General features: G+C 39.7%; 1 protein-coding gene across 3 annotated transcripts in view; it reads left to right on the plus strand.

Annotated features, from left to right (window-relative positions):
• The window catches only part of SEMA6D (semaphorin 6D), a 1,021,199-nt gene that overhangs the window by 842,495 nt on the left and 159,176 nt on the right, over positions 1-19,528 (plus strand). For all 3 annotated transcript variants that reach the window (XM_050966889.1, XM_050966886.1, XM_050966891.1), the window contains one exon: positions 1,443-1,523. The gene's annotated coding sequence lies outside the window, so the exon portion shown is untranslated. The remainder of the gene's footprint in view (positions 1-1,442; positions 1,524-19,528) is intronic.

Genomic DNA, 19,528 nt, shown 5'->3' on the forward strand with positions numbered 1-19,528 from the left:
AAAACTGATGCTTAAATTACTAAACTATCACTTCCGGCACCCTTTTGATGGAATGCTCTTCCAAAGGTATTAAAAGTCCAGACACCTTTGTCATGTTAAAGTTGATCTATTTTACAAAGAGTTCTCTCAGTATTAGAAGCTGGGAACACTTTAATTGTAATTTTTAAAAAAAATGAGTTAACTATACAGTAAACTATCAGAATAAACCTTTGATCAAAGACTATTGTGTGAAAATTTAAAGATTTAAGTGTGTAGATTAATGTGAAGGGCATTGGGAAATTGTTTGGTACATAAGGAATGATCTAATGCATTAATGGTGGGATTTTCAAAAACATTTAAGAGAATTAGACAACCAGTTCTCTTAGGTGCCCTGGAAAATCTCACCCGAAAGGACTTGTTACAAAGTAAAAAATGATAATATTTTCACAGGGAGCCTGAACCATAGAGAAAGAAAGAACTGTGGAGTTCTGCTATACAAGTCTAAAGATCAGATATAGCTCTTTGTAGTTTTTTAATTTCAAATATACTACGTATATTTCAGAGTCCTTTCCTGATTACCTATTATTGTATATTGCAACTTGAATTTGGTGCCCACTATGAAAATTAATAATTATCATGATGTGAAAATAGACAAGGGTCAGATGATCCAACGGTCTCTTTCTTGTCAAGTCCATTTCTTCTTTGCTTTTGATTTAAGTCTAGTTGCATTTTGTCAAGAAATTCAGCATCCTAAACAGAAGCTATTTTGAATAATTTGACCAATTAGTTATGTAAAATATATTTTTCAATATATCTTTTTGCTAGAGTTTTTAGTTTTCTCTGTGTGTGTGTGTGCGTGTGTGTGTGTAGAAACTTAAATAGTATTATTAAAAATGTTCTGCATATGGTAAAAATTATAAGTTTGCTTGCTCCTAAAGTGCTTTTGTACAAGTCAGCTCTTAAATGCCATCTCTGAATATTATTTTTCTGATGTCAAGAGAGATAATCCCATATTAGAATTACTAGGAGGCATATTTCCATGAACTTCAAAGCATCTTAGATCTAGAATTAAGAACTGTGTTTGATACTACACTTCATTAATCTTAGATTGGCCACTGGCTTTTTTTCTTTTCTTTCCCCCCGGCCTCATGCCATTGACCATCTTTCTAATACAGTTTATTAAAACTAACCATGCAGTGCACTGTTATTCTTCCTGGTAGCATTGTTTTGTTGCATTCATGAAAGGACAATTTCTCTATAGAAAATGCCCTTTGGAAATCAGTATTCATGTTCACAGTTCCTGAAAAAATCAACAAGTTGGTGTATTGCATTCAGATCTGTCTTAATGGTCTTATCATTAAACCTGCAGCAGGCATATATAAATACGCTTTCTGTGGATACTGGGAAAGCACGAGTAAAATAAATCATCTGTCTGATGAATATTTTTCTCTGACTTTTGGCAGGATCACCCACCTGAGCTCATGCCAGCCTGTATGGGAACACTGATGCCAGCAGTTTAAAGATCTTCACATTTGCTCTCAGTGGTAAGATCTAAAGATAAAACAGTAAATAACATTATAATAATACTGTCAGATGTTAAATTGCACTTAAAGCAAACTCGTTTAAGATTAATATTTCTCTTTGACCATCACAAGGAGATAAGGCAGCTTATTACTTGATAGGTCAACAGTTGATGGTAAAGTCTGAACAACAGAAGTAATGAGCAGTTTTCATCATAGTAATAATAATTGATAGTTTACAAAGGAAAATTGGAAGTCTTTATTTATGCTCAGGGCAGAATCAGGCCATTTTCATTGTCCACTGTATTAGAGCAGTTGCTCTCAAAAGGCATTGAAATTGAACTGGAATGGTGTGCATTTTGGAGAGCGCATCCATTTTCCACAATCTTGGTGATCATCTGCAATAAAATGACTTCCAACATTTCTCCTCTTGGAGGGGAAACAGCAAATGTGACGAGTCCTACCAATACCTTCCCAGTCTAATGCTGTCATTATAACTATAACCTGACTTTCCAGACACTGAGCCATATTCTCAGTTCTTGTTCCATATCCTCTGTGCTCCTGAGAACTAAAAAGCAGATTTTTTATGGCTATATAATGAAAGCCAAGACCTATTCTGGTGAAGGGAAATTCTGAACTGATAGCAGAGAAAGGTCAGAGCAATTCTGGACTGTCATATTGCCTCTTATAACCATAGCTAACTATCATAAATTAGAGCAGCCCCCAAGCTCCCACTCTGACACACACATTCCTTCCACTCCTCAAATACCCTTGATGCAGGAGTATGTAAGGGATGCCTGGTCTATAGATTATAATATTGGACTTGATGACATTTAGATGGGGAGATGTTTAGTCCCATCATGGTGTTAGTCTGCATTTAACATTTCCATTGACATGAATGGATGTACTGTATGTCAAATGATTGCAGAATGTTGTATGTATTTTTTTCTAAATATGTAGGATAGGTATCTCATTACAATCCCAGTTCACAGGTTACCTTACAGTACTCGTGACAAATGCAACCAATATCTGTTACCAGCATGTGCATATACATGGAACAACAGAGAGAAGGTTAGGAGTAGTTATAAAATAAAACTAGTATAGATGCCATAACATTTTAATGGAAATATATATAAAACATGTAGTGCTGTTGTTCTTCCTTTATTAGTTAAATTTTACATCATTCCTAACCTAAATAAGACCAAGAAATTGCAACATTTAGTCTTAACACTGAAAATCACTAACAAATTCTTTTAAATGTGTTTGTACTGGGCCTAGTTCTATGAGATGCTGCGCCTCAAACCCCTCAAATTTGCCAGTTTTCCCCTGGCATGCAGTGTGTATTTGCAATGATGCATGGAACTAGGATTAACAACCTTGGTTCCGCTAGTCCTTGTGTTGTTGGGAGCAGAGAGTACAAGATTGTGCTCTGGTGCAAATTTGAGCAGTCTAGATGACCATGCAAGGTCTCAAGGCTCCACAAGGAGGCAAAATTAGTCTTCAGCATGTTTGCTGCTTTACTCTCAAGAGCAGGTGTGAAGAAAGAGGGGGGCTGGGTGGACGGCAAATGGATGCCCATAATCCTTAATATGCAAATAAGACACTTGGCAAAGTGCTTCCCAATTTGGCCTGACTCCTGCTACTAGACAGGATTAACTTGGTGGCTGTGTAGTAGCTCTCTCCTTAATGAAGGGGAATAATTGACTTGCTCTCCAGTTTTTACCTGATGTTTTTATGTGCAGCACATGACAGCTGTGTTGTGCAGGATACAGCCCAATGAAGTCATGCACCTGAATTTACTCTTCCAACCAATGAAGTCATTTTGCATCAGACTATATACAAAGTTTGCACTAAGGGGGAAACACATCCAAACTTTTCATACTTAACTTTATTGCATATTCCTAGAAATGACAGAATATAGCCCAAATGACTTCTAGTTTGGATTTTCCACTGTTTTCCAGCATTTCCTTTACACAGTTTCCTGTCATTAATCTTGCAGCTTAATCATAACTACTGATTATTAAGAAGAGGTATCCTACAACAGTCATGTCTGCCACATTCCCATCCATCGCATACAGGTTTCTATATAATAACGTAAACATGATATCATTTTATATTATGAAGCCTCACTGCAGATGAAATTTCATTATTGTTGAGTGACTTTGTAAAACTGGAACATGTTGAGTGTCTCTAGAGAAAACAATATCTACATCAGGGCCCAGGCAACCAGAATACTTCTTTATTAGAAACAAAAAGATACAGTTTTAATAGTGCCTTGCCTCATCAAGTAGCCATGAAAAATCTAATTAAGTGCTGAACAGCAAATTGTAAAGACTATTGTGTAGGCAAACATCATGATCCTAGTAACAATTTTAGAAGCTTTCCAAACTGTTCTGTATCACTCTTTGATTTCTTGGTGTACTGTAACCTGGGGACCTGCAAGTCAGTGCTCCTGCTGAGAGGTGGAGAACCTGTGAGAACCAAAGGCCAGGTGGTGCTGAACGACAAGAGCTTTTAACCATGGAAAAAAGAGAGCTCTAATGATTCAGTAAAAGAAAGCAAAGGAGCCTCATTTGTTATTTCTGAATTAAAGCAAATGAAAATCTATCACAGGCATGTAAGGCCCAGTCTTGTGATAATACTCCCATTGACTGAAATGGAAGTAAGCCAAGTACTACTTAAGGACAAGAAAACAACATTTTAAACACTTCAAGATGTAATTGCTATTAGGTAAAGTTAGAGAATGAGTCTCTGGGCCAAATCTGCCCTCAGATTTGCTTGTGCAACTCCCATTGCTAAAACTACGTAAAAAAATTCCATGCTTACATTCTCAATATATGTACCATGTATAGCAGGGGCTGTAAGAATAGTGACCTTTAGAACATCTATAGTTACCAATTTAATTCCCTTATTATTACTAATTTTTTTTAAAAATAGATAATTTGTGCTATTAAAGTGGGTCTGTCTGTCTGTCTGTCTGCATGCATGTATGTAAAGGGGGTGAGAGATTTCCTTGTTATTGAATTTCTGTATTTGATCATCCTTTCACACTTCATTTCAGCCTTTATACAGCTTTTGTATTCAAACTTTATTATATTCTTGAGGCAAGAAAGGATTTCAATGAGAATGTGATGAATGTCCATATTAAATTGGATCCTCTTTTTAATTAAGTTCATCTAAATTTAATTTTGTAATTTTACTTCAGTAAACCCATCTAACTCCAGATGTTTAATGTGCTTTTCCTATTGCTGTTCTCACATAATTGTACCTGTAAAAGATTTATGACTTAGAGAAGCATTACTAAACCCTTTAGAGTGTTTTCAGCATATGCTTCATGGATGGCTAGTAACTTGAGCAATTAGCATCCTAAAATGCTGTTCTGCTTCCAGGATTTCTTTTAATAGGGTAAGTTACTTTTATTAGCTTGAACTTTATACAAATAATAAGTTTAAAAGAAACATTGTTATCAAAGTATCTCAATTGAAACGATGAGATTACCCCCTAAAGAAACTTTAACATGCAAGTTAACACCTTGGAAACTAAAAAATACTATAACAAAAATATAATAAAAACAGAGAAATAGCTCTTCAGTAGAATGAAAAAGAGTCTATGCAATTCACTTTCGATTAGCAACCTTCCTTTCAGTCAAACACTGTGGGATAAAAGTATTTGTTTCTGTGTGCACAGTGGTGTTTCTTGTTACTTTGTAACATGGTAAACACACTTCCATGAATGTCTTGATTTTTATATGTTTCAAAATGTTCTTGCTAACTTTGGTAATAGTTAGCATTGACATTGAGAATTAATTAACATCATTTCCCTTATCCCATTCTGTCATGACTTCTTGACCACAAAAATTGCTGGCAAATTGCCTGTCTTATTACAAGAATTACTTAGAAAACTATAATTATTCTGGTTCTGCCTCTTTGCTTCTTTAGTCAAAGCATATCTAATATAATACTCAATATTACATGTGGGATCTGGTATAATGAAGCCCTTGGTCCTCATCAAAGAATCACATAGCACAATTAAGCCATTAGACTATTATAAAGAGAAAAAGGCAACTGCAAACCAAAAAAATAACTGAATCTTTTTTCTCAAGTGAAAATCAAATTTCTTAGGTTTTTTATGCTATTATAATTTGTCTTGATGTGTTAGTCTGAAATATTCACCAGTGCAGTAAACAAATCAGTTTATGGATTTTCCCCAGAATTTAAGGTTCTCAATTCTAATCACACTCTGGAACAGATTCACTCTGGCATTACTCCAGCTTTATGCTGGTATTTCTCCACTGAAATCAGAACTTACAACAGTGTAAAACTTTAGTAGTGGTAGGTTTTCAGGTTTTTATTCTTCTAAACCCTCAGTAATAATACTTTGCATTTACTATTTAATTCTGTGAGATAGTCTTATTCCCACAGTGCGCATGCAGGGAAGTAAGGCAGAGAAATTATTAGATCCTGCAGCCTCTACTTTGAGTAGTCTCAGATTGACTGATATGAATGAAGGCTGCAGGGTAGGGTCTTAAGCAACTTTCTCTAAACCACAGAAAATCAGTTTCTGAGACAGTATGAGCTTCTGACCCAGGAATCCTGGCTCATTGTGTTCTGCTCAGATGACTAGGTCACACCTATCTAGTGGCAACTATATGCAATATTAGACACAACCTCTTTCTCACTATCATTTTTTCTTTTTCTTTATCCCAGTTTATTTTTGGCTTCTAACAAGCTTTTTTAGTATGGCAATAGAGAAAGTGTTGTTCTTTCCCAGACTTCTGAACAATGCTGGATTAAATTAAGGCAATATATAAGGCGAGCAAGTGTACACTTGTAAAAGGTTCAGCAAAGTCACTCAAGTACCTCATTTAATTTCCAACAAAAAAAGAAGAAACATAACAATCATCAGACTGATGAAATGCTTCTGAGTTTTAAAGACTTGATGTGGGAGTCTGAATGAGACCCAAAGGAGGAAACACTTCAAAATTACAAAATGACAGTTATGTTTTTTTGTGAAATTGTCAAGATTCATTATTTATTTGTAGAGCAGGTACCCATACAAGGGTTTTTTAAAAGATACTAACTAGAGGAGGATATGTTAAACCTCCAAAGCCTTAAGAATGCCTAATGACTGCCTGTCAGTACAGCTGAATCCTGCTGGGTAATGGGGGTATGCCTACCATGTAAATATAAAGGGGGTTATTTAGGAGACCCAGTGAGCTGTGAATTATTGCCTAGGTTGTCACAAAAAAAAGGGAAAATGAGTTGTGAAGAAGAAACGTGCACTGGGTTCTGAATAGCTTTCCGAGACTTTTTTGTGATAGATGGGAAAACTTATATATTTTCTTTGCAAAATGAAATATTTGTTTTGTCAGATTGTGAATCTCCCAAGCCGCCTAGATTGCACTGAAAAACCCATTCTGGAAACAAAAGTAGGCTATTTTTATACCTGACATAATGCAGATTCAGAGGAAAATAATTTGGAAGCCCCATTGAATTATCTAACTTTTCAATATTTGCCCAGTAGTTGAAGTTAACAAATATATTGATCCAGCTCCCTCTGAAGTCAATGGGAGCTGGATTGGACTCTTGGGGAGGTAAAGAGTTAATAGCAGGATTGAAAGGGATGGTTGTAGGCAACAGAAGCTTCTAAAAACCCATTTTTTTTATTGTACATCATTAGCACGAGCCAGTTGAAATAGAGAATTTTAAAATGGTAACTTGGAAACACTTCAGAATGATTTTCTATCACTTGCCATGCCAGAGTTCATAAAGCGAGTCCCAAAAGAATGGAGTAAAAATCTACAGTTTTTATTTCCATAAGAGTATGTCTGCTCATGAAGGTTTTTTTTAAGTCTTCATATAAATTACAAAGCTCATTCTTTTCAGCTTGCTTCATAAATGTAATTCATTTCCAAGTAAAATCTACCAAAGGGAAATTTTTGGATTTCTTGAGTTAGAACTTCCTTAAAACTGCTTTGTTTTATTACTCCTGATGATCCATGCTCATTCCACACTGTTTCTATCATAATAAATTAATACAATGTACGTATTTTCTGCCTTGTGATGCAGTTCTAGAGACTCATCAATCTAAATTATTCCCATCCTTATCTAAAAATAGCATACTAAGTATTTTTATTTTTAAATGGGAGACATTATTGTGTGTCAGTTTAAAAAATATGATATTAACAACCATAGGAAATGGAAGTTTCTTATGTCACTTACCTATAAATTGTTAATTTTGGAAGGGCCAGCATGGTCAATTCGAACAAGAGCTAGTTGGAAATTTTTCCACTTTTTTATTGGAAAAGATTTTCAGGTGATAAGATTTTTTTTGTTTTGTTTCAAAACACGAGTAAGATTTCTCTAGCAATCAGCTTACATAAACACAATGAGAAGCTTTGCACAGCCTTCATGTAAATCCAAGATGAAAAGCAAATACTCCGAAGTCCATCCTGCTATGTCAAAAGTTTACAGTAACTGGCCATATAGTAATGGTGGTGGACCTGTTAGGTCATTACAGAACTGTGGGATGAGATATGGGAGACCTTAAGTGAGTGCTTGGAGAATATAAGTGTACTCAGCCATATTTTCCAGAATATATATATATATTATTAATCTTGTAGTGCAATAATTTCTTTCTTTCGTTCTTTTTTTTGTTCTTTCTAACTGAAATGTCAAAAAAATGTTAAGAATCTCAATAAACTAGTGAAGAAACAATCTGTCTCAAAGAGCATAGAAGCTAAATTTAATATGACAAAACTGGTTAGGAACCTAATGGACAAGTCAGGGGAAAGGGGAAAAGGACAAGAATGACAATAATAAGATGCCATTGTTACTCAGTTAGACGCATACTTATAAACGTGGTTTAGTTCTTGTTATTTATCATTTTTGTTGGTTATTTATTCTGCCTCTCTACTTGGCTTTTCAGCAGGAGGAGGAGTCAAATATGACCCCATGATTATGGGATCTGGTCTCAGGAAGGAGGAGGAAGTTGTCAGCTCTGATGTAGAACAGAGGTGGGAGAGCGAGTGTTCTTATAGAATTTGGTATGATAGTGAGATGACAGTGAGAGATCTGAGACTGGAACACAAGAGATTGCTCTTGGTGGCTTTTACACATTCCAGTTGGGTTTGAACTGTAAATTAATTTTCGTACTGAAAGGATATGTTGTATAAAATATCAAAAATCCTATCTGGAAGAAAATGAAATGTATGATTTAGCATTAAGAAATCTCAAGGTGTGTCTCAGTGTTTCATTAATATACAAATGGTGTAGAAGACACTCTGTCTGTGGCTTTATGGCTCACCAAGGCATACCTTAATGGATCACTGGAACACTCACAATTGAATGCTCTAATAAAAATGGGATACTTCTGAGTCTTGAAAAATACCTGCAAATTCACTAGTACTAGTGATGTATACTGCAGTACAGTAGTTAAGACTTACTATTATATTACTATTTTTTATTCTTCACTGGGGGGGTTTTCCTAGTAAATGTTCATAGCCAGTCGAAATATAAATATCAAATAGTTAAAAAGAAGAGTAATGGCCCTTCAAGTGTATCTGTTACGTTGTTGCAGAGAATTCCTAATGAGAACATATTTGTGTATAAATAAATCTTTTATCCCCTTCATAACTCCTCTGTGTTCATACAATGAAGTCATCCACCCGGACCTCCTTGTAATGAGTTGAAAGCCTCAATAGGCCCTTTTATTTATAATAAATATTGCATGCTAATGTTACCAACGTAATTGTATGATGTCTCAATAGAGGATTATGACTTCATGTAATAAGTTATCTTCTGATAGTAGAGTCTATTTTTTTTCTTATGAAGAAGAAACCCATTTATTCCCACATCTTTTAATGAATATTCTGTGCAAAAACTACGTTAATTCAATATTAAGACTGCACAGTTAAGCACAAGTCAAAAAATATAGAGTTAGAGTCATGTTAGCGTTAGCGTTTTTATGTGTGTATGCACTAAAGCAGTGGTTCCCAAACTTTTTCAGACCACAACCCCCTTTGGGCTCACCAAGGTTAACATGTTCCCCAATTCAGGTATTTCTTGTGACAGCAAATGTTTCAGTCCTGCTCTCATCACCCACCTCCCTCCCAGGAGGGAGTTGCCATTGCAGCTCAAAGCGGGCAGAAGGGCATGGACTGGGCACCCCTGACCCAGCAACGGTAGCTAGCTGCATGCATCTCTACTCGCCGCCCTGGGATGGGACCATGAGCAGCCTTCCTGACTTCTCCTGCCCTATCTACATGGTGCCCTTACCCTCTGCTTTCCCCAGCTGTCCCTCTCCACCACCAACTCCTTACTGTTGTCTTGAGGCTTCCGGCAGCACCAAAGGTTCCAGCAGGAGGACCAGGAAAGCAGAGCAGGACCTGGGTGCTGACCATGCTCCCTCCAGAACCCTAGCCTCCCCTATCCTGCTCCTTACCCCTCCTTACTGCTGGCTCAATGTCTCACAACTCCAGTAGTACTCTTTCATGACCACCGTTGGGGATTGTGACCCATGGTTTGGGAAATGCAGCACTAAAGTATGTATTATAATTAAACAACCACAATATTTCCCAAATAACATGATCAGAGTGATGATTAATTCATTTTCACGTACAGTGTTAGATATGCTATATGACATGTTACTAAAATGTGTATGGATGCAAGAGTAATACAATGTCTTATCACATATACAGTGTAAGCAGAAGACACACCATGTTTATATTAATAAGTAGACAGGAAAACAGACTATCATCATGTGCTAGAGAAGAACTATATGGAATAGGGCCTCAAATCCGAAAAGCTCTTAAAGCACATGCTTAATGTTGAGCATTAACTTCAGTGGGACTTGAGATCAAGCTTAAATGTAAACACTGTAAGAAGACTAACAGGTTATACAAATATGAATCCTAATGCTAACAATGCAAAATATTAAGAAAACTATAGCGTAGTTTTGTGATCTGTTAATGTAAATATCCGGTAGTACAACTAGATACTTAGCTCTTAGATAAATAAAAAAGAATGTCTCTGAAAGCTTATGAGAAAAATTCAATTTCAGATGAAAAGCAAAATTACATTTCATTTTAATAGTGTGTAACAAGTACTTCATATAACATGGCTATCTAAAGACGAGTGTAAAATACAAAGTTTTAACATAATTCAAGAGTCAAGTATCCCATCCTGTGTGAAAGTAATACTTAAAGTTTTTATTAATACAATTTGCAACCTACATGAAAAAAAGAAATTAAATAGCTATGTAAGAGAGGAGTTTTGGTAAAAACAAAACAGAAATGGAAAATATAAATAGATAATAAAACAGCATAAAAGGACTCCTGTAAGAAGCAGTTTCAAAATTAATACCATAAGCCTATCCTAGTCCTATCCTATTCTAGATGGGGAGGGGGAAGAGAGTATAGCAGTGTATATGTGCAAGACCAAGAGAGACTCTTAAATATACAAAGTGACCTTTTATCGAGAAGAGAATATATAATATCTGAAAAAGAATCTTCTATCACTTCCGAGTGTAACTAGCACCCTGGTGGCCAAGATGGAGTTCACTCAGCCGGAACACCAGCCAAGAAAAGGCATGGGCAGAAACTCAGCTGGAAAACTCCCTTCCACCTCAGGGGCACCTCTTCCAAAGCCCCCGAGTAAACACACCAGAATAGTACAATTAATATAGGAAAGGGAAATATTTATTTACAGAGGAATGAATGGAGAAAAACAACAGGGGGGAAGACAGGAGAAGTGGTAAAACAGGGTTACATTCACAGGTCCAGTGGTACCACAATAAGAAAGAGCAGATGCCAAGCAGTGTATTTACATTCAGGGTTCAAGAGTCCTGGGCAGAATTCCAGTCCAGCAGTGAGACTTGGGTGCTCCAGGTCATCTTTGGTGCCAGTAAATTTCCCCCAACAAACCCCTTCAGTGCCCTCTTCTGCCGCTTTGTGCAAACCCATACAGAGCAACAACCTTCCCACTTAACTAGCTACAGCCTCTCTCCTTATTCCCAATGCAAGGTCACAAGCCCCAATATACATGGTCCCATACAGCTCTGGGCAACCAGGATACTGGGTCCAGCTCCGGTTTGTCCTTCCCGGGTGATTTGTCCCTTGCTCCTGTCCTGGACATCTCTGTTTGGTTCTGCCAGGCTTCAGACTCATTCTCAGCAGCTTCACTACATGAGGGCCTGCTCGCTGTAGCCCTCTTGTCTGGAGCTACAGACATTCACACCCTGTTGCTGCTCCTGTCTCCACTCCCCTCTAACAACTAACGCTTCCTCTTCCTGGTACCATCAGTACTTCCTCTGGCTCAGGACAAGGTTTTAAAGGAGCCATGCTCTCTAAACGCCAAGAGGGTTACACAACTATAACCAAAAGTATATCCTATCAGTATGAAAATAGTGTAACTATTACGCATTTGAATATAGGGACTAAATAACAGTAGAAATTCCATGCCTGGAGTGACTGAAGGATATATGTATCTCATGCAGAAAATATGTATTATTCAAGAAGCATTATGTAATCCAGTAATTAAAGACTCTGAGCCAGATTCTGCTCTCAATTATACATACCAGTGTGAATTCAAAGAAATGCCCATTGATGTCTAGAGTTATTCCAATTTTACGCCAACATAAATGTATGGCACTGACTTGTAATACATACAGCCAATAGTTAAGGTTGAACATTTGCCTTTAATTGCACTTCCTGACTCTTCTATTTCTTAATTTAACTGTACAACGCTAACAGTACAACACTAACACTTCACTAGTATCTTTTTTGCATAGAATTTCCTTTATTTAAAAAATAGGAACAATTTCAAAAAGTGGAATGGACAAATCTGTGTGTTCTTTTTACATGATGTCCACTGACTGAAAAAGCATATGAATGGATTAATCTTTGTGCAGTTATAATTGAGCAGGATTGGTCACTCGGGTGGCATAGCTGCATAGGATGCGATTGGATATGAAATCTGCGGGTTCTATGCTGTCCTCAGCGTTGCTTATGCAATGACCATTGACTGTGTTGTGAACTGCATTAGTAGTATATCTGAGGGAAGAATTGTGCCCTGTCTGTTTGCAGCATGTGGATGAATCTGCAGAATTGTGTTTTACTAGGTGACTGGGTGTATACAGGGTAGATATACTTTAGCATGGAGAGAAGGGTGCATATAAAACATGCCAAATTCTCCTTAGGCTTAAACACTTTGTGACCTCCATGTGCAATATTGTGCTCTTGCTTACTCCAGTGTAAATCCAGAGTAATTCTGTTTAACTCAATGTCACAGCAAAATTCAGAACCGAAGGTTTAGTTGGATCTCATGGAGGTGTAGATTTGAATAGAAATTAGTATAGTAACTTCTGTGTGCCCTATTGGTGTGTGTAGCAGGGTGGTTACCCCGTTCCTGCCCTGAAGAGCTTAAAACAGCTCAGGAAAGGGCTGTGGCTGGGGCAAGGAGCCTGGGCTGATTGGGGCATGGCCACAGCTGAGCCAACTTTCCCCAAACAGGCCCAGCTGGCCTCTATAAAAGGCTGTGAGCCAGAAGTCCAGGCAGTCTCTCTCTAGCTGTAAAGGGAGAGGGACCTGGCTGCAGGGACCTAACCAGGTATCTGGAGTGGAGCAGGGCTGGGGAAAGGCCAAGGGAGCCAGGGAGCTCCAGCTAGGAAATCCCCAGGCTGCAGGCCTGGTAAGGCCTATTAGATACTGGGTTGCAGGGGCAGCCCACGGGTAGCCAGAGGCAGCAGGTCCAAACCCCTTTGCCTGTGATGAGCAGGGCTGCCCAGAGGATTCAGGGGGCCTGGGGCAAAGCAATTTTGGGGGCCCCTTCCATAAAAAAAAGTTGCAATACTATAGTATCATGTATTTGAAAATGTAAAAAATAACCAGTGAAATACATTCAAAAATTAAATTTGTAATAATTTGAAAATACACCTCTACCTCAATATAACACTGTCCTTGGGAGCCAAAAAGTCTTAACGCATTATAGGTGAAACTGCATTATATTGAACTTGTTTTGATCCACTGGAGTGCACAGGCTCACCCACCCCCCGGAGCACTGCTTTACTGCATTATATTCAAATTCGTGTTATATTGGGTTGCATTATATCGGGGTAGAGGTGTACACGAAATACATGATTTAAAAACATTAAATGCTTTAATGATATGTATACCTTTTGCAATTACATAATGGGCTGTCACTGGGTGATGGTTGGTGCCAATAGGCTGTCGCTGCCTGGGGGTGGCGCTGCTGTTGCCCAGGGCTGGGTGGGGAGCTGGGCTCTGGGTCGGGGAATGCCTGGTTCACAAGGGCTGGACTCAGAGCTGTAGGGGCAGGGGTCAGGGGTTGCCCGGCTCAGAGGGGCTGTGCTCAGAGCTGGGGGTCAGGGCTGCGGAGGGATAGGATCGGGGGGTGCCCGGCTCAGAGCTGGGAGTCAAGGCTGTGGGGGAGGACAGAGAGGTACCCAGCTCAGAGGGGCTGGGCTCGGAGCTAGGGGTCAAGGCTGCGGGGGATGGGATCAGGGGGTGCCTGGCTCAGAGGGGCTGTGCTCAGAGCTGGAGGTCAGAGCTGCAGAGAGATGGGGTTAGGGGGTGTCCGGCTCAGAGGGGCTGTGCTCAGAGCTGAGAGTCGGGGCTGCAGGGAGATGGAGTGGGGGGGTGCCCAGCTGGGGGTCAGGGCTGCGGGGGGGGGGGACTTGGGGGGTGTCCGGCTCAGAGGGGCTGGGCTCAGAGCTGGGGGTCAGGGATTGTCCAGCTCAGAGGGGCTTACTATGCTGCTTACTCGCACCTCCCCCCTCTCCTGGAGCCTCAGCGTGCTGCATCCGGGAGCTGCTCTGGCCCCTGGACAGCACTGCAGCAGCCTGGCTCCGTTGGTTCCTGAGCTTGTTCCCCTTACCATGAGGCTCTGAGCAGGAGGCACTCAGGCCCCTCCCCAGTACCATGCAGCTCTGAGCAGGAGGTGCTCAGGCCCCGGCCCCTTACCATGCGGCTCTGAGCGGGAGGCGCTCAGGGCCCTCCCCTGTACCATGCAGCTCTGAGCAGGAGGTGCTCAGGCCCCAGCCCCTTACCATGCGGCTCCGAGCGGGAGGCACTCAGGCCCCTCCCCCGTATCATGTGGCTCTGAGCGGGAGGCGCTCAGGGCCCTCCCCCTTACCATGCGACTCTGAGCGGGAGGCACTCAGGCCCCTCCCCCGTATCATGTGGCTCTAAGCGGGAGGCGCTCAGGGCCCTCCCCCTTACCATGCGACTCTGAGCGGGAGGCGCTCAGGCCCCGGCCCCATACCATGCGGCTCTGAGCGGGAGGCGTTCAGGCCCCATCCAAGCCACGCCACTTTAGCTCTGTCCAGGGCCGCTCCTGGACGTGGCACGCTGAGGCACCAGGGGATGGGGGAAGGCGGAGGTGGGGGGGAGCCTCCGACATTCTCATTGGGGCCCCTGCGGCTCCTGGGGCAAATTGCCCTACTTGCCCCCCCTCTGGGCGGCCCTGGTGATGAGTGGTTTATACTGCAGTCTGCCCCAGTTGAACAGAAGCTAGATGGAGACAGGGCAGTAGCCAAGACTGAGGCGAAGTGGGGATAGTGGGAGGGGTTCCCCTGGGAGGGGGAGACCCAGAACTGTGGGGGTACTGCCAGGGGGCAGCACCCAGTTAAAGGGGCACCGTGGTCCTGGGAAGGACATGGGGGCCAAGCTGTGGCAGATCACCGGCCTGCAGAGGGTGCACTGGGCAGGACATAGAGCTAATTCCCTGAGAGACCAGCAGGAGGCACGACAAGGGTGAGTCCGCCCCTTTACTGTGTGCAAGGATCTGATGTGTGTGTGAATGTAAACTGGTGAGGGGAGACTGTGTGTACATGGGATTCAGCTTGCAGTTGGCAAGGTAAGTGTGTATGCAAATATCATCTGAGCATCAATATTAGATATTGGATGCCTGGGGGCACTCAATGTACACATACTTACATATGGACTTTGTGTCTTTGTGGTACCCATATGACTAAAAGTCTTCCATCCTCCAAAGATCCTCATGTGAGCAGAGTACCTGAGCTTGTGCAAAGCTCACTGCAAGATTCAGGGGGTCTTAGAAATTTTATAATGATGAATGGAAGCAAATTTTCCATTATTGTTAACTTAGTTAATTTTACTTTGCTTGACTTCTGTGGCATATGCTCACAGTTCAGCCCATTATAAGTGTTGGCAGGATCAGTGTATTAAATTGTAGCTGTTTGGGGTACAGTAGGCCACAATAATAGGCTGGAGCCTTTAGGTGCTGTTGCAATATACTGTAAGTATTAGTAATGTGAAGTTGTAAAGTTCAGCCATTTTTCATTATTCATGCCCAACAACACAAATGTATTTTTAAAGCAGAAAAAGGAGTATTATTTTGATCTCATTTTGATAAAGCAAAAATGTCTAAAGGGATTTTTCTTCAAACTTAAAAAAAATTAGCCAATATCATGAAATAGTTCAGTTGAATTTCGTGGACATTGTAAATGAATTAATACAGGAATGTCAAATGGAACATGAGTTTCCACTTTATGGGCTGTTTTCTCTAATCAGATCTGGCTTGTCTGCACCACTCAATGAAAAAAACGGCTGGAAACTGGGCAAAAGCTGTCAGCCAAAAATTCCCCTAACATCGTGGATCACATTGCTGGTAAAAGTATGCCACTACCCTTCCCAAACCTGCCATCCCCAACATCTCAGCAGAGGGGGCATGTGAAGTTGTGCAAATGGCTGGAAAGCAGACATGCTATGACTATCCTCCTTTGGCATATGGTCCACTAAGGATCCTAAATCAGTGAGAGAATTCACAGATCTCTGGTAGCATCTTTAACTAGCATCCATGGTGGGGATGTGCCCAAGAATCAAGGAATAGGCCCTTCTAGCATTTGCTGCTGTGAAAGTTCAATAATTAAAAAGACCTAAATGATATAGTCAAAAAAATAGACTGAACTCAATTTTCATTAAAGAAAAATTAGAGTTCAAAATTTCTTAGGTTTTGCCATCACATATATTAGTAAGATGCTCCAAAAAATTATTACTTGAATAAACAAGCCTCCATGGAGACAAATGAAAAAGGGAGCGATACTTGGACTCTGATTATGTTCTGGAGAAAATTAGGTTTCTGCTAATTTTTCTGATTAATTTGTATATTAATATACATTAATATGTACTATTAGAATAAGGTCATTGAAAAAGTTAAAGTACTTTGATTTTTGTATGACCAAAAAAAAGCTGGAATAGACCAAAAAGATTGTAAAATATCTTCCATGGCTAGACCTGTGATAAGGGGAAAAGCTACCAAATTAATATGAGATGTGAAGAAATAATCTTTTGTTTTTAACCTTGAATGAAAAGGTGTGTTCAGAAGATCAGTTTTAGGATTTGTGAAATGTTATATCAATATATTTTATAGGTTTAGCAATGTAACAAAGAATCTTATCATAAATTTTTTTACTGCAAACAATGAATGATATCGCAGCATGCAGAACAAATTACAGGGATCTAAACTGCTTTCACCTTGACAAAAAACCCAGAACACTTCTGTAGCTAACCGTAAGTTTTGATTTTGCCAAAATAAAGGAACATTAGAGTTTGGACTTTGATAAAACAAGTCTGAGGGCTGGGAAGTGTGTCTTTCAACTCCATTTCATGTGCCCTTCAGTTCATGTTGCCAAAAAAAATTATGCCAAGTATTGCTATTAAATCTTTTTATGTTTCTGAGATTTTTGTCAACACACACAGGGATTGGGTTTTGAGTGGAGTTAATAATTGAACTTGGAAAAGACAAACACTGTGGGTGTACTTGACTTAAACAAACAAACCACCACACAAGCTTCAGCCATTTCTATAATTATTACCCTGTTTCCAAGGTATGGCAGGTTAAGCATAAAATCTGTCTTACCATACCATATTTATTCATTTTTAAGTCTTGTAGAACAGATTACAAGGAGCAGATATTTAAGATGGTGAGAGCTATATATTTGCCAGCAGCCACCTTGTGTCACATTGAAACGGAATCTTTTGAAGTCAGCTTTAAGCAATTATATCTGAGTGCTCATTTTGGAAGCCTTAAGAAATAATACAGAATTTTGTAAAGTATCATTGTTTTCCAAAACTTTTTGTCCAGTAAGTATTATTTATCACATTAATGATAGATTAAAAATTAATTCATTCTGTCAGTAAAAACAGACCTTGAAATAAAATAGTATCCATAAAAACTATCCATGGAAGAAAGTAGTGTCTTTGGTTTATCCCCCAGGCTCAAGCAAAAAGTGTTAATAAAAAAAATCCTTTTTTTTTTTTTTTTAAAAACAGCGTATTTTGTGAAAATGCACTTAGTAGCTAAAAATGTACAGTATATCAAATTGCACACTTAATGGTAAAGCATATTTTCTACACTGAAGGGTAAACATATATTTAGAAGGTGTGGTTAAATGATCTTACTATTACTGTGTGCTACATGTATGCAATCAATAAATATAGATTAACTCTGCAATGGGAGTTGCTAATAATTTTAGTAATTTATAATGTGACCATCTCAGGATCAGAGAATATTGCCAAGAGCATGCTCAATTTAAGAGAATACAGAATAAACTTTGGCAAAACTAAGCTGCATTTTTATTAAGAACGCAATAATTCCTGAGGAAAAACCCACCCTTCTGCACGGTGCACCCATCCTGAATAGCCAGTAAGACAAATGGGCAGCAGTCCACAAGCGTGAGATGAAATCTTCCCTATAGGTTATAAACTGGCAATAGGACTGCTATTACTTTCTGTTGCTGCAGTGGCCTCTACCATTCCTGCACTCCCGCTCTGTAAGGGTCAATGGCTTGTGGATCTGTGTGACCCTGGCCTGCTTTCTCCCATACTGAGCCCAGATCCTACAGTAAGGGAGGGGCACTCACATAATTATGGGAAGGTGGGGGGATGACAGCCATAAAGTTAGCCCCTCACTCTTTCCCACCCCAGATTCTTCAGCAAAACACCATAATCTCCCCCATGTTTCTTATTATCTATAATAATCACCAGCCCATGTACATGTGTCCTGCAGCACCTGATAGTGAAAGTGACACCCTCTGTAATGAACATGTTTGGAGTGGCAGCAGATTAGATGGCAACCATGGCAGAGTATCATTCCTGATCAATTTTCAGCACTCAGTCCCAGATGGGGGCTAAAAGTGGCGGCACAGAACAGAAGGACAACATAGCACATCAGTATGTTTCACTAGCAGGCTGGCTGCTCTCTGTATTTTGTATCAAACAGAGGTCAACATGAGTGCCCTTTGTTAACGTCTCTATCAGTGCAGAAGCAATAACGATGTTAGGAGAAACATGTTGTAATCCAGGGATATTGTTTGGGAGGTAATGGCTGCAAACAATAAAAGGTATGATATCACTTTTGATATGCCACATCAAAACAGTCATTCCTATTAATATTTGGGTAATAAAGTGGTTGATATGGATGGCAGATGTTAAGATAGATGGCTCAGCAGTAACATGCAGAAAATCGGTGTGGTTCCAAACTCAGTCTAGGCTGGCTGGTTCTGTTCTGTTACAGAAGCAGAGCAGTCAATCCAGGCAGCAGTATTATTATTCATTATTCTTATTATTTATTTGCTGTTATACCCACTGTGTGCCAGGTGCTTTCCAGGGAGAACGAACCCTGCTCCAAAGACCTCACTAGCACAGACAAGTAAACAGAGGTCAGAGGAAGGGGAAACACAATAGGCAATTTATATAGAAATCCCTCGTGTCACTCTGGTAATGCCCAATAGATCCTAAAGGGAGCGGGGCTGACCCGTTTTGGTGAAGCTGCATCCATTACTCCTTATTCAGAGAAAAAGTGTTGTACCATAAGATTTTTAAAGGAGGGAAATTTAAAGGGTGTTATGTCTTTATCGGTTGAGCTGGTTAAAAAAACTTCCAACAAAAAATTGTGTTCAGAAGATGTGATTTTGTCAAAATCAATCTTTCTTGCAGGAAAATTCCCACTTCAGCAAAATACATGTTTTCTAAAAGTGACATTTCAAGA

This window comes from Gopherus flavomarginatus, chromosome 9 (assembly GCF_025201925.1).
Source record: "Gopherus flavomarginatus isolate rGopFla2 chromosome 9, rGopFla2.mat.asm, whole genome shotgun sequence".
NCBI lineage: Eukaryota > Metazoa > Chordata > Testudines > Testudinidae > Gopherus > Gopherus flavomarginatus.